General features: G+C 33.5%; 1 long non-coding RNA gene across 2 annotated transcripts; it reads right to left on the reverse strand.

Annotated features, from left to right (window-relative positions):
- Positions 1-25: 25 nt before the first annotated feature.
- On the reverse strand, positions 26-7,890 carry LOC123559834 (uncharacterized). 2 transcript variants are annotated; one of them, XR_008372629.1, is made up of 5 exons: positions 7,760-7,890; positions 7,034-7,154; positions 6,372-6,514; positions 5,901-5,997; positions 26-1,460 (listed from the first exon to the last, which is right to left on the reverse strand). It is a non-coding gene; the product is annotated as an uncharacterized LOC123559834 (long non-coding RNA). The 2 variants fall into 2 exon arrangements; XR_006688030.2 differs by lacking the exon at positions 5,901-5,997.
- Between the last annotated feature and the right edge of the window lie 8,769 nt (positions 7,891-16,659).

The following is a 16,659-nucleotide window of genomic DNA, read 5'->3' on the forward strand; positions in this document are numbered from 1 at the left end:
ATTATAATGAATGATCAACAACTCAGAATGCAAAATCTCATATTTTAATTCATTTGAAATTCTGCTGTTGCCATGGCAACCGATTGATTTTCTTTATGGAAACACGAAAATCTCTTATAACAATTACATCAGAACGTATAATTAATATTCACATATGCTAAGATATAACCCTAAGCAACGCCTATAATTTGAGGCAAAAAAATATGGTTGCCATGGAAACGGAGATAAAAATGAGAATATTTGCTATGTCTGTTTTTTATGGAATAAAACCAATTTAGGTCATTTTTTTAGAAAAATAACATATGTAATTTGTTTGTGAAGATCATTATTCATAAATAATACAATATATTTCTGTTGCTATGGTTACAATGGAGTTGCAGTTATGCTTCAATGAGACAACAATGACGTGTTTGCTAAGTTATTGTAGAACACTTTCAGCATTTACCGTTACATGTAAAAATAAAAATATGCATCACTGAAAAGCGTTCTTCAAACAATGTTTTTTTCAAGACATAATATAGAACAACAAAAAAATGTTTCCATGGTTACGCAGTTAATTCCGTAAACATAATACTACATAATCTCATTTAACACACAGTAATAGTTTAAGAAAACTGCCTTATTAAATGTCTTCATCATATTTAAAGAGTTAGATGATACTAACGACAATGATATATAATTAGGCATACAAAAACTAAATTGTTTCCACAATAATCCAATGTATGTTTTACAAATTTTACATATATTGTGATTTCAGACAGGTTAAATTAATTGTTCATGAAAAGGGAAAATGAACATGATACTGCTGACAGAAATGATTACATGCAGTTTGAATACAGCAGAAAATATTCGTAGATCTATATAATCCAACTGCCGTAATGAAAAAAATGTACATTACTACCATATATGTTACAATTATTGTTGAAAAATCTTCCAGTGTTTTAGAGGAATTTCACATTTATACTGTGTTCAGCCTTACATGTATATAGTGTGTCAACATTTAACAAATGCATAGTACTGTTGACACCATAAAGTTGTTAATTCAATGTTTACAAAAACTATATGTAACACTTGTTCTTTTTCAAATACATGGAATTTGGGTTTAGTACATCTTCAAAAAATCATAAACACTTTCAAATTAATCAAACTTTCAGAGCTCCTTCTCTGTATTACTTTAAATGTTAAATCTTATTTCCATTCATTCTTCGTTGTAAATGACTTAAGTTCTCAATTTTAATGGCTTTGGCACTGTTGGTTTTGAGCATACATTGCTGTTGCTGCAAAGGGGCGCTATTTCATTATACAGGTACCACTGTCGACTGGCATCCAACTCAGGAATGATAATACGGTTGGTGAATTTGCCTGTCATGCCAACCCCCTGCCTAAAAATATTAGTTTCCGTGTCTGTGTTGAAGTTATAATCCTTCAAGAATACTATACCAGGTCATGAAGAGGACATTCTGTAATGATAAATGTATCAAATATTTAAGACAAAGAACACATAACCTTTTCATCAATCCTGAACAACAGCTGTCCAAAAGACAGCCCACACATAATTACATTAAATAACATTTTAGAATTTCTTACAGTAATGACAACTTCTTTTCATGAAAAAATTGTAGCGTAGCCGCTCCTTAAGTCCTCTGGATCAATAATTTAAGACACTGCTTTTGTATCTAACAAATTTATTTTCCGTAACCAGTAGTGTAACTTCTAACTGACAGAGCTAACAAAATTCCATCTAGCACAAGTAAGCCTTTAAGCATTTCATAACTCTCTGTCTCCGACTTCGTTCCTTCTCAGGCTGTAAACAGCGCAGGGCCTTAGCCCTGGCCGGCCTCCGAGCCACCACGTGGTTGCTGTGTGAGCGGGCGTCCCCTTACAGCCTAGTCCGACAATACACATTTTGTCTCCATATTTATACAGATTGGTCATATACATCATTTACATAAGCAAAACTAATGAATTCTGGTACAAACCGAAAGTAATAAACAATAAAAATATTTCTCGTAAAGTATAGATAAATTGTCACTCAAGTTACAACCAATGTCCATCATTTTACTGCAATATAACACTTATATGACCTGACTAATAACTTTAGATGCATTTTATGTGCACTTCGTGAGAAAAACAACATGTTTTTCTATAGTGACGCATTTATTAATTAACCTAGATCTTAACCTGTTTAGTCTCGCCTTTTTGTAAGAAAAGTGTTTCTTAACTTATGAAAAGAGATAAGGAGAGTGTGTCTTCTTTCAATAAAAAGAAATTATATCAATTTCTTTACATCTCCCATGGAAACAAAGATTTTAAGTTCATTTTAAATGAAGTTAAATTCTTAGCCAGTTAAATTGCTTACTAATGTTACCTAATGTGCCGTTCTTAGTCCCATCCATTAGTTGAAAGAATATTCATTGACCTAACTAAATAGGAAGTGTTTTATAAAGAAACTGTACTCATTTCTTTACACCTACCCTAAAACAAAGATGTTAAGTTAATTTTTGATACTCGTAAATGAAAAATCTAAAAATCTTAACTGATAAAATCGCCTAACGATTTGAATTAAAAAAAAAAACTCAAAAAGGCAAAAAAAGAAAAAGAAACATAAATAAATAAAATAATAATAAGTTGCTCGAATTGGCAAGACAAGTGACGTTGATTGACACTTACATTAACCATTGATTTTAATTAATTGACCTCAAAGTGTCTTACCTGTCGTATTGTCATTACTAATTATATAGACTTATGCTTGTTAACTCAATAGCTTCAAAACCCTAAACATTGATTAAGACACAATACTTATGCAACACATGCGATACATAAACAACATTATCAACAGTAGGTAAAACAAAGTTCAACTGATCTGAAATTGTAAATATAATAGTGTTATACACTGTCCTATTAATCACTGTAATACTATCAAAAAAAATAAAAATGAAATTTACTGTCATAATTACTTCTGTAAATTCTCTGCAAATCATTGATGTATCATACCTCCATTTTTAAAAGAATTTACGTTTAGTTTAGTCTACGTCCTCCGTGTGACTGTCATGGATGTGGCATTTACCTGTTAACCTCAGATAACTATTCGGGAAATTACACCACCTAGATATCAGATATTTCTACCATTTTCGATGAAAATATTAAACAAATAATTCGTTAAATTTACAATATGTCCGTTTGTTCATAATACTCCTAAATCTGTTATTTCTGATAGTTTAAAACATTGAATTTCTTTTTTCCGTAACGTATCTATATTAATCAATGAATAACAGTAATGAATGTACATATACTTCCCCTTCTTATAATTATTATCTTATTGTGCAGCACCTTAACATAACCTTATTTCAGTTTCATAAAGGAGGTATCAGTGAGACGGAAGTCTGGCTATCAGCAAAATTACCAGACTCCTTTCCCCATATTGAGGAATGGGTACGTTTGAGCGTGTTTTACGTTCCCAACGACCAACGCTTTTAAGCGGCTTATTGCTCACTGATTTATCTTATCAAGGCTTATCGCTTTCCATGCGATTAATAGCATATTCCGTATGCTCCCGAGACGTTACGCACGTCACAAATGGTAATTTCAACCATATGATCTGTAAAGCGTTCCACTACGCTTGTATGTTATACCATAAACACATTATAAATGACTTCATTAAAACAACTTTATACATTAAGCCTTACTCCATGATCAAAAGAAATATACCCATTACCCATGAAAACTACACATTTACATACATAATAAAGATTACATGTTTCTAAGAGTAGGCTGTTTCAAATAGTTAGCTTGCTGTACAATAACTTTGTATTTTATTACAATAAACATTTCTGTCTGTCTGCTGAATAATGTGCCACACTCACTGCCTTATATGACACATTAGTTAGAAAACGACTTTTATGTTATTTACTCCCCCTGCGGAAATGTACATCATTCATTCATATTTTTATTGATTAACATTAAAGGTGCATACACGTCAAAACTATATTTGACGGATAACATACTTTATATTATGATATCTATGCCCTGACGCAAATACTTCATAAAAATTGTTTAAAATTTATCATTCCTTGTATATCTTTCTCTTTTGGTATTAATTTCTCGCCGAAAACTTATTTTATTCACATTGAATTTAAGTTACTTTAATATAAATACTTTGTCAAACTACCTTAATGACTTATAAAGAATTTAATTTTTTTATCAAAAAGTTTCAAAATATAACCTTAATATACCAACAATATTTCTAATTTTCTTTCTTTGAACTTGCATTTTCTAAATAAATCTATCTGTTCCCGAATAGCCACATTTGGTTTATCAGAAAGTATTTAAACAGCCACTAACCTTTTTAGATTTAAACATTTTGTTGTTTCTCTTCCATTGATACTTGAAAAGTCCTTTTGAAATTCGCCCAGAAAAAAATACCTCTTTTTGATAACAGTTTAATAGCTTTTGGTTCTCGACGTTCCTTGTGTAGGTATTGTTCCATTTCTCATCTTTGAATATGTATTCATCCATCTTTTGATCCCGATATTTTAGCAGTTTTACCATCCCAGCCAAATGTGATTGTTGCGTTATTTCTTCTTCAACATGTTGCCTGTGTTGCTTGAAAGATAAGCAAGAGCTGACAATGCATAATCTTTGTCCCAGTGATCGGAGTAGCCGTTTTGATGTCGTGCATTTAGTTGTGTGTCCAATCAATTTCACAAGATATATTTGATCCATTGTAGTATCATATTATTTACTCGTAATCCGAATAATACTTGTAGTGTTTTACTTCTTGCTTTGTTTCCGCGACGATTTCCAAAATATGTTTGGTCCATTTTACTGCTATCGTATTGCTGGTGATCAAAGTAGCCTCTTGTAGTGTAGAACTTCTTGTTGTGTTCCCGCGACAACCCAGGTTCGAATCCTAGTCACGGCACCAAATCAACAGTGTAGCGTAGCCGCTCCTTAAGTCCTCTGGATCAATAATTTAAGACACTGCTTTTGTATCTAACAAATTTATTTTCCGTAACCAGTAGTGTAACTTCTAACTGACAGAGCTAACAAAATTCCATCTAGCACAAGTAAGCCTTTAAGCATTTCATAACTCTCTGTCTCCGACTTCGTTCCTTCTCAGGCTGTAAACAGCGCAAGGCCTTAGCCCTGGCCGGCCTCCGAGCCACCACGTGGTTGCTGTGTGAGCGGGCGTCCCCTTACAGCCTAGTCCGACAATACACATTTTGTCTCCATATTTATACAGATTGGTCATATACATCATTTACATAAGCAAAACTAATGAATTCTGGTACAAACCGAAAGTAATAAACAATAAAAATATTTCTCGTAAAGTATAGATAAATTGTCACTCAAGTTACAACTAATGTCCATCATTTTACTGCAATATAACACTTATATGACCTGACTAATAACATTAGATGCATTTTATGTGCACTTCGTGAGAAAAACAACATGTTTTTCTATAGTGACGCATTTATTAATTAACCTAGATCTTAACCTGTTTAGTCTCGCCTTTTTGTAAGAAAAGTGTTTCTTAACTTATGAAAAGAGATAAGGAGAGTGTGTCTTCTTTCAACAAAAAGAAATTATATCAATTTCTTTACAAAATTCAACCATCGCACATATTCTACATCAAGTAAAGGCCATGATTTTGATCTCGTTTTAACAAATAGTTCTTTAACCTGGTTAAGAAAAAACAGTTACTTTATTAGAATTATGTTATTTCTGTTTAACTTGCTTGCAGTGAGCTAGACACTCTTTAACAACACAAAAATAAACAGAAAATGTGGTATTTTAATGTAAGTGGCCTCTTTACAGACATGATCTCTGCAGCAAGTTTTATCAATACTTGATTATTAATAAAAAACATAACTGAATAAAGAGGCTCAAGCCAAATATACCTAAACATGTTCAGGACTGAATTCTGTATGCCGGGCCTCAATCAGGTTGTACTCCAAGTCATCATGTAGACCCATCATAACAAGCCACATTCCATAGCTAAAATAAGGGATATATTTAAACAATGAATTCTTAAACAAAATCTTCTAAGTAGCAATAGCGAGTCCTTAGAATATAACATAACATCACCTTATTAAAACAAATAAATGCCAGCTACACAGTTAATTTTCTTACATACACAACTAAGTCTTAATACAATATGTTGTGTAAGTATGCAGTATTCAAATTGTAATTCAATGTTTATCAGTGGAGATATTATTTTTCATTTACATACAATTATGCACATTATATATATAAACTGGAAACTAGTGACTTTCCAAACTGAAGGGTATGAACACACTGTAAAATTAAATATTTCAACATCAAATTCTATGTGCTTAATAAATATTTCTTTATTTATTTGGAATTCTTACCTTATTACAACACTTTTCTTATTTTGTCCACTATAATTTTCCATATGTAATGAAACATTCTTTTCTCCATAGCCATGATGCTTGAAGTGATGGTGGACAATAGATCCCACACTGTTTGCTCCTCTTACAACAGCAGTACTGTACTTTTCATACAAAAACAAGAACAGTTTATAAGAAATGTATTAAATTCTCATCAAAAATGGAGTGAATCAACACTGACCAAACAGTTCATCCTTTCTTATAGATAATGCTTCACATCAACTTGTACTTATCAAAATTTAATTGAATTCCATTTCACAGTGCTTATGATATAGCAACTTTATTATAAAGCAATGCAGTATTTGCAACCCAATTTCAGGGATTTACAGAAAGTCCAGTGAAAAAAATACCATAGAAATTAGTAAAATCAAGTCTTAACAAAACACAACTTCCTTTAGATAATTTCACTTGACAAAAATTCTGCAAAGGTGTCACTATAATTCCAATGTAAAATTTGCACTGCAGGCCTGTAGCTTTTATTCATAGAGTCATGATTTGTTTGAAGACTATGGAATTTAATTTAGAGATATATGGAATTTCATAGTTAAAATTGATATTGAAAAAGTGCATTTGAGGATACTGACACTGATATGAATGTAAACACTAACTTCAAAATCTTATACCTGCATGAGGATTCACAGAAATACAAGGGCCCTACTTGCTGAGCATAGTATGGGGTCAATACTTGTTGAGCATAGTCAAAACTGCAGTGAGCCTTTATATTTCTTACTGCTGGAGGTTATCCTGAAAAATATAAACAAAGAATTTCTCATTTATTTAGTAGCCTACCAGCAAGCTGTCTACCAGTAATGGCAGTAGTGAGAATGAAAAAAGTAGTTTTTATTTTAATTTGCATGTAGAATTTTTAAGAAATTTTCAGGAGGTCTATTTTAGTTGCTATTACAACAAAAAGTGACAATTTAAAACACCACTTTTCCTGTGTTATTGTACTATAATTTTCAATTGTCATAGATTCTACTGTGCATAATGACAATGTAATTATTAAACTGTTCACATCTGTGACAGTTTAAACCTATCTTGTAATATTCCTGTTCATTTACTTTTTACCTCTTTACAATTTCTAGATAGAAAGTTTCATACAGAATGTACTTAACATAGTAGATGCCTGACTGTCTTGGCTACAAGTATATTCTGCCATCATGAAAACTGACAAATACACAGAAAAGATATTAAAAGTATTTGACAGCAGACAGTCGAATCAAAATGTCAACACTGGCACTACTTTTCGCTGCAAAGTTGTATCTTCGATACGTCAACAAACGAAGCGGTCTGTCCATTCTGTTTTGCCTCCAATTACGAATAAATTTATAATGAAAATTAACACATACCATAACAATTAATAAATCCGCCATGCACTTTAAATATCCGCGTATATTCAGAGTAATAACTGCATGTATTCTCTGACCCAGTTTCAGACATGTATCCACCAATAATGGCGTGTTGATTTCAAAGGGAAACAATTCGCTAATTCACTCATTAGGTTTGTGATATTTCACTAGTGCGATAACTAAATGTTGAAACTCTTCGTCCGATATTATTGATTTTAACACTAATGGCTGTTGCTTGAAAAACAAATTAATGAAAACAAATATCTAATTAAGTGACGTCATTTTACCGAAATCGAGGCTTGTGTAATTTGGGATAAAAATGTGTCTCGGAGACGGACGTTTTCTTCGTTTTTGAATATGGCGGCATTGCTCACCAGCGTTGATTTTTGCACTTTTTGTTGGATTTTAATGTACGAATGAGTAGTTAAAATATTAAGTCTGGTAAAGGATGCCGCCAAGGCGAAAATCATAAATAAAGTGTCAAATTTCATGGAAAATTCACATTTTTTTGGAAAGTGGGGCATGTTTGGAGTAATATATAAACACAACAACACATTATTTTTCAAAGTTATTTACTTATATATGAAGCATAGTGTTTACTTGTTACGGACAGCATATGTATCAATGTAGAATAAGTAATGTATAATATGGCTAAATTCGGTGCCATTTACGTACATTAATGAACCAAGCCCTTTGACCATCATATTCCGTGTCTGTAGCATAACAAAATTACTATTAAAAGTATCGCCTTTAACATTTAGCCTGCTGGCGGCAAGTGATTTTGCATTTGCGACCAGTGCAGACCAAGATCAGCCTGCGCATCCGATCAATAATCAGAATCATAAGAAATAACATATAGTCAATTGGGAACTAAACTTATTAATTAGATATCGGAAATACTGTATATCAGATCTGTATATCAGATTTAATGTTAACATTTTATCTCAAATTTGATGCCTCTCGTGGTCCATACTTTTTGCATCTCATCAACACTCATTGGATCTTTCATACGTACAATACTTAACGTATATTTAATAGCGTGCAGGTCAATAGTCGAAATCAATCACTCAAGCCATAGCTTTGACTATTGACCAGGAAGATATTCAAAACATGTTGTATTTCAAATCATGACATCAGATATAATTTGTCATAGTTTTATATTATTTTTTAATGTACTGGCGCAGTGAGCAGGTATAAAAATAGACTGGGGATTTTTATAAGTTAGGTCATAACGTGTGCTTTGTCTTCTCAACTGTATGCCTGGAATTTAACATGAGGTAATGAACTTTACCTCGATACATAAAAAACTTTGACCAACACAGTTAACGATGCATTATATTCCCGCCAAAATATTACACATAACTCAATGTCTAAAACCTCGAAGTCCAATAGTTGGTTTTACCGCCGTAAAAGGTAATGCCAGAAGAATGTAAACTTGATTTTCATAATAATAAATGATATAATTTGTAATCCAATGCTATTGCCTAAGTTTAGTTTTCGAATAATTTTGAAAATGTTTCGTCTCTAAAGTTCCCGATGTACACAGTTGCCTATTCGTAAATGGAAACAATAAAAAAACTTTCATATTGTTTTTCTTTTTTAATATGCTCTGTGTGAACCAGATGCATTGGTGGTCCACTTGCGTTTATCAAAACAGGAAAAGTGGAAAACCAATGGTCACCCAACACCAGATATAAATTAAATTATTGAAGGCTCGGTGAGATTGAGCATGTTCATGGTAGTAGAATAGCTTGCTGCCGCAAATGCTCTCTAGCACCCCGGCTTTAGCAGAACAAAACTTTTACTCTAAGAACCAAAAGAAAAGCAAAACCAAAACGAAACCATAGGAACATTCGAGACGATAAATCTCGTGATGAAATCATTCCTTTAAAACATTGACAGCTGTTGTTTGCTAGAATGAACAATCAGATATAAAAACAACTAATGTGAATATGTTTGATAACCGTACCGCATGCAATTAAGCAAGCAAGTAGCAATTTCATAGTTTACTTGTTGGCTACCTAATATGAAGTAACATGTAATGTGAAGACATGAACAATTTTGTACTTTTACTCTTTAATGTTGTTTACTTCGCGATATTGGTTAAAATGACAAACTAGAACGTGTGTATGAAGTCGCTATAGGAATACAAATCATATAATGCACAAGAAGAAAAGCATAATTTGTATAGCAGCAGTTTTGACATTGTTAACCACTTTTTTTCAAATTCCTGATTCGAATAAAGTATATAAAATTATGTCTCGCCGCAATATACTGCTAAATGAGTCTCACAATACAAACATCCTGGGAAAACAGAATAATTGGATAATTCTAGTCACTGTGAATTTTGGTTATTTGGATTTTTTTCTGAATTGGTACATTTCTTTTATCAAGTTAAATATAAGTTATCCAGTAATTGTGATGACCGAAGATGAAAAGTCGTATATAATCTTGCATAACCGTCAATCAGATAACTTCCGTGTTGATCAAAGTAAAGTTGTGACAACATCAAACGCTGTAAATTTCGGGTCGTATGAATATAGTAAGTTGGCTTCTAAGAGAGCCACTCATATCTTGAAATATCTAACAAAAGGAAAACATGTTCTTTTTGCCGATGTGGACGCAGTTTGGTTGAAAAATCCTTTCTCGTACTTTGTTGGTGACGTCGATATGTGGATTTCGTATGGCGGAAAACATCATTTTTGTGCATGCTTGATAGCCATTAAAAGCAATGATAAAACTATTCGTGTAATGCAAAACTGGGAAAACGTTCTCCAGGACCATCCACAGCCAAACCAGTATGCCTTCAATCACTTAGAGGTACTAAAAAACCTTAAGATTGGATATTTACAAAGAGAAAACTTCCCAACTGGTAGAATGCTTTTCATTAATCGAACGGTCACACTTACAGCTGAACAACGCTCTAATATGGTAATATTCCATAATAACTGTCTAGTCGGACATGAAAGGAAACTAGAAAGGTTCAAACAACTTAATTTCTGGTTCCTTAACCAAGGGATGAAAGTGGAAGAAATAGTTCCTTAGAATTTGTCATTAAATGGCCACATAACGTATGACCTGAGAATTTTATCAAAAAATATTTCTTAATAGCTAACACTATAATGTATTTTAAGCAACACATTTTTTTAAATAGTACGGCCTTTTCTAATCTATCATGCAACTAAAGATAGATAGCTTTAAATTGTGTATAATAACTGACGTGATCAAAGGATAACCATTTTCTACTTTTAGCTTTTTTAAAAGATAGTCCATTTTTAATACAAATTAGTGATCAAAATGATTGTTTTAAAATAGTCTCCATATAGCAGGTTATGTTCTTAATATACAATATCTATACACATATTTGCGGTTAATGTAAAAAAGTGCATTCATTCAATAAATAATGTTATCCACATTATGAATGATGAGCAATGTTCATTCATCAACAAGTTCAGCACGGGTACTAGATTTCCATTAAAGTAGCTGACAAATAGTGTGTAATTTTTAACTGCAGATCTTGTTCAAGTTCGGTTTCACAATCTAAATGTCTTTGGTTTCTTTGTTACTATTCGCAACTAGATTAATCTAAAATCAGATGTACTTCACGCTATATTTAAAAAGAAAAAAAAGTAAAAACCGATTAAGAGATTATTCAAATATTATGTATCAGGTCTTTTGTACGCTCAATTGATTTTCAAATAATAAAGAACATAATAAAACATAATAACGTTTGCTAGAACCAACAGCATACAAACCCAAAGGATAAGCAATCAATTCAAGACTGACAAGCGTTGCCATGGAAGATTGAAAAGTGACGATGTCGCAAAACTGATTGAGCTTGTTCTGCAAAATTTGATGAAGATTTTTATCTCCAAAATATGGGTACTGCGATGGGCAGCTCAATGCCACCATCATACGCATCCTTATTTATGGAAAAATTTGAACAAGGCTTTCTTATAAATTGAGATCTACAACCGAAACTTTGGCTACGTTTCGTGGATGATATTTTTATGGTGTGGGATCTGGAAGACCTACAACATTTTATCCAAGAGTTGAACAGCTTTCATCCTGACATAAATTTCACGCATACTATTTCACAAGCGTCGCTCTTATTTGTTGATGTAAATATATATAAGGAGAGGATCTATGTGTCGAAACTAAAATATATGTGACTATATTTGGACTATACATCATGTCATCCCAAACCATGTAAGAACGGTATTCCGTATAGTCAAGCAAAACGCTATAGACGTATAATATCATATGATGACAATTTCAAACAGTCCTTATCACAGCTTCGTGAATTCTTTGTAGACAGAGGTTACCCACATGATGTGTTAGACCGTGCTTTCCAAACAGTAGTCAATTTATCTCAGCAAGAAGACTCAAGTTGGGGGCAGAAATAGTGTAATTCCTTTTTACTATTTAACACTATTAATAAATACTGGAATATTTTGAACCTATCAAAAAGCTTAACAACTAAATCCGTTTATGAGAATTGTAAACCTATTGTTGCCTGTAAACGTCCAAAAATTTACAAGATTATTTGATAAGTTCAGAGTTAAATAAGCAAAGTGATAAAGTTTATCTCTCACAGAGATGAAATGGTAGTCGCTATTCTAATTGCACCAATATCGAAACAGGTTCAGAAATTGCCAGCCAAATGACTGGTCAAGCATACAGTTTACATCATATCGTAAACTGTAAAATAAATGCGTAATATATATGATTACTTGCAAAAAAATATGACAAACAGTATGCGGGACAAAGTAAGCAACCTGTATCAAAACGCATGAACAGTCACAGGTCTGATATTAATAGTTTTACTGACCCTGCTTTTGCCTCAATGGTTGCATCGCATTTCAATTTACAAGATCATTGCTTAAAGGACTTCTCTTTTATGCCTACTGATGTTGTAAGAAAGGACATTGATCGTCTCTGCAAAGAAACAGTGCGGATACATAAACTTAAACCGCTTTATCCAGAGGGTTTAATTTCTAAAGTTTTATTTGATATTAATTGACCAATTAAATAGTTAAATTGATATAATGCCGAGTATATCGTTGTCTTTTTTCCTATTTCTGTTTTTTATATAAATAAGTATAGGAAATTATGTATAAACACTATCCGACGATTTACTCGGTATGTTTGTCAAATTCGGTTATAGAAACGTAATTTGAATTCATCTAACATTGTAAATAATGTAGACCGTAACTTTGTATACATTTTAGCGCCTTTTTACGGAACTTTGTTTTAACGACGTCACATCCGTTGTTTTTATCGTTATTCTTCCCCGATGAAGGCTTAACGCCGAAACGTTGGAAGTTAATAATAATTTATGAACGAACGCTACACGTGTTGTTGTAGGGATAATACACGTTTTTTTGTGTATTAACGTCTGCAGAAGCCCGCGGGATTGTTTGTGACCGAGGCCGAAGGTCTTCTGCAGACGTTAATACATAAAACAAACGTGACTGTATTGTCGCTAGTCTTGCATAAAAAAACATTACACGACGACTTAATGCATTGTTTTCACATGTGATGACTTTACGATTCCGGTACAGTTTTAGTTACCATTCGGTTGTTCTTGGAAACGGTAAACATGTTTTAAATATCCATAACCGGGGCACACTTATCAACAACACTACCAAAAGCGTGATTTGAAGGTTTTTGAGCATCTTATTTTTATTTCTAGTTATTACAAACGTTATATTACCCAAAATTTTGCATATAACGTAAAAATTTGATTAACAGGAACACAATTTTAAGAATAATAAATTTACATTCGAATTATTTTGAGTACGAACACATTTACAGTACTGATGAGTACGATGGTAGTGACTAGCTTCCAAGGTTTATTATATGAATTCTGCGAAAAATCAGGTAAACACATACCCACACTGGCCATAGCTATCGCAGAAGCGGTGGTTCCAACGCCGCGGCGGTGGAGGATTCGTCGCAGAAGCGGTGGAGAAATATGGCCGACTGTCTATATTTACGCTCTCATCGGTACTTTTTCTAACGAGTGTTTCACGTTTGACTGAAAACAACCAGTGAGACAGGAGCCCACATGTGTATTCTTCCAGCCACAAACGCTTGTTCAGTGCAATTCTTTGTCATTAATGTAAACACTTCTGTAGAGTTTGACGGGGGACTGCCGCTTTTGTAGAATTTCTATCAGAAATGGTAAAATCTTGTCCAAAACAACCCCTGAGCACGTTCGCATCAAAATGTAAGTCTGACACTGTCAAGCAGAAACATTTTCTCCGTAATCGGTGATTTTTCATTGCAAGCATACAAAATGATCGATCAAAAATCTTTCCAACGCAGTGTGCAGTGGGTACAGTTGCAACGAATTACGGTGGGTCTTGTTTCTTTAATGTTCGCTATTGACTTTAAATTGGAGTAAACAGCATTTTCCTGGGATTTTAATTGGGGTAAGGCCATGAAATCACTTTGACATTAGATAGCAACAGAAACTGAAAGTTTAGAATAACTAGACATTGATTTGCACATCCGTAAATACATAATATCAAGTGACAATATTAATTTTCTGATTTGACTTCATGCTACTTCTGTATCATGATAAACCAACTTGACTAAAGTACAATACAATTACTAATACGTAGCATACCTTAACAAAATGCCATTGAGCAGCTGTGTTACTGGAGTTAAGACTTTTTACAAGTAGACTAATTTACCTCTTCTTCAACGATATCCTTTTATTTTTAGACGTTTACCACAGAATCTCAAAGTGTCAAGGAAAAAGTTTAAATTTTTTTCTTAGTGACAAGATGAGATTATTTGATTGCCCTTCGTTCGTCGTCCGTAAGTCGTCTGTCCGTCCGTCGTCCGTCCACAATTTCTTGATCCATTTTTCAACAGATTTTAATCCCTGAAGGAGCCAAAATGTTCACCTTATGAACATGATAGCAGTGACATTTTACTTTCGACTTTTAACACACTTACACACAAAATGAGTCACAATAAGATCTCGGTTCCTATTGAACACCAGCTAGATTCCATCATATGTTCAAGAGATACTACCCTTGAAAGGGGCAAATTTTCTATCCTGACCCTCTCAGCCATATAAGGTTTCATTTCATTGGATTTGATAAAAAACTTGCATATGTGTGCCCAGGCCCGCCTGCTTAGCTCAGTAGTTAGAGCGTTGGTCTGCGGATCGCGGGGTCGTGAGTTCGATCCTCGGGCGGGGCGTATGTTCTCCGTGATTATTTGATAAACGACATTGTGTCTGAAATCATTAGTCCTCCACCTCTGATTCATGTGGGGAAGTTGGCAATTACTTGCGGAGAACAGGTTTGTACTGGTACAGAATCCAGGAACACTGGTTAGGTTAACTGCCCGCCGTTACATGACTGAAATACTGTTGAAAAACGGCGTTTAACCTAAAACAAACAAACAAACAAACGGCATTTTAACCCCGAAACGTAAACAAAAATTATAAATCAGGGCGTAAGTTTTGTTATTCGATATTTTGTGTTAATATCATGTACATCATTCGAAACCTATTTGAAAGTGCTACCCACGGTGCTACAATTGTCCCGCCAAAACCTCGTATTAACGCTATTCCTGTTCAACCACTTTCGACAGTATGCGCTCAATGTGCAAGTCAGTTGAACAGGAATGGCATTAAAATGAAAAGCTTTTGGTGGGGAAATCATAGTACCGGGGATAGCACTTTCAAATAGGTTTCGAATCATACGCATGATATAAACACAATATACAGATTAAAAAACTAACGCCCTGATTTTCAATTTTTTTTTTACCTTTCTACTTTCACTTTCGAGCTCAAAATGACGTAGCGCGATCACGTGATTAGGCACACTGTGCATGGAATTTTTATCTTAATAATCTCTAGGTCAAGTTCGAAACTTTGTCATGTGGGGTCAAAAACTAGGTCACCAGGTCAAATCAAAGGAAAAGCCTGTTAACGCCATACGCCACATTCATGGCCTTATCTTCAGTAATGTTTATCTTGATGATTCTAAGGCTAAGTTTAACATTGAAAGATAAACGGAGAAACAGAGTACAAACAACTAACAAAAATTCCATTCTCCTGTGAAAACTGTTACAGCGCCAATCAAACATATTAAGAGACCTTTAACTCCTTGTTCTATTGCCAAGAGGACGACAAGGAATCAATTCATTTCAGTTATTCTTATTATAACAACTGAAGAGAGAAATTACAGCTGGGAACATATTTAAATATGCTAAAACATGATTAAAAAACCTATAAAAATGACAAATGATTGCAGCATGTGCAGTATGTTGGAGAATACTCCCCCGTCCTTACCCCAGTGCGAACCCGACTTCGATATTATGTCGCCAAAACAAAAAAGGGACAGCAGAAACCCTGTCAGTTTGTATATTAGATAAATTGATCTGTTCTATGATGTAAAAGTCGCATGTGGTAAGCATTTAAACAAACAATCGATAATGTCAGTTTTTTTTTTTATTATAATAAGGGAAAAGGAAAAGGAAGAAAACCTTCATGCTTTAATATCAATAATCATAACTGAAGTGTATTTAGTACGAAAGAACATGGCGTTATTATTTGGCAGTTGATTTAGTAAAATAATTATGGTTTAAAATAAAGCTTTTCGTGTGCGCATCCAACAGAACGGAAGTGCAAATCAACAGTATATTATTACTAAACATTAAGGTATTAGGCCCCTAATAGTAATGTTTAACAAGAGCTGTCGGAGGACAGCAACGCTCGACTATTCAACAGCCTTGTCGATTGAATGAATACGGAAGTCGAAAAAGGGACATAATTTAGTAAAAAAGCAAAATAGGGTTATGGAACCTGCATAGTGCTTATCAGCTCATGACAGTGAACAAGTGTGTGAAGTTTCAATCCATTCCCATTAGTGGGT

The sequence above is a fragment of the Mercenaria mercenaria genome, chromosome 10 (assembly GCF_021730395.1).
Source record: "Mercenaria mercenaria strain notata chromosome 10, MADL_Memer_1, whole genome shotgun sequence".
In the NCBI taxonomy this organism is placed as follows: domain Eukaryota; kingdom Metazoa; phylum Mollusca; class Bivalvia; order Venerida; family Veneridae; genus Mercenaria; species Mercenaria mercenaria.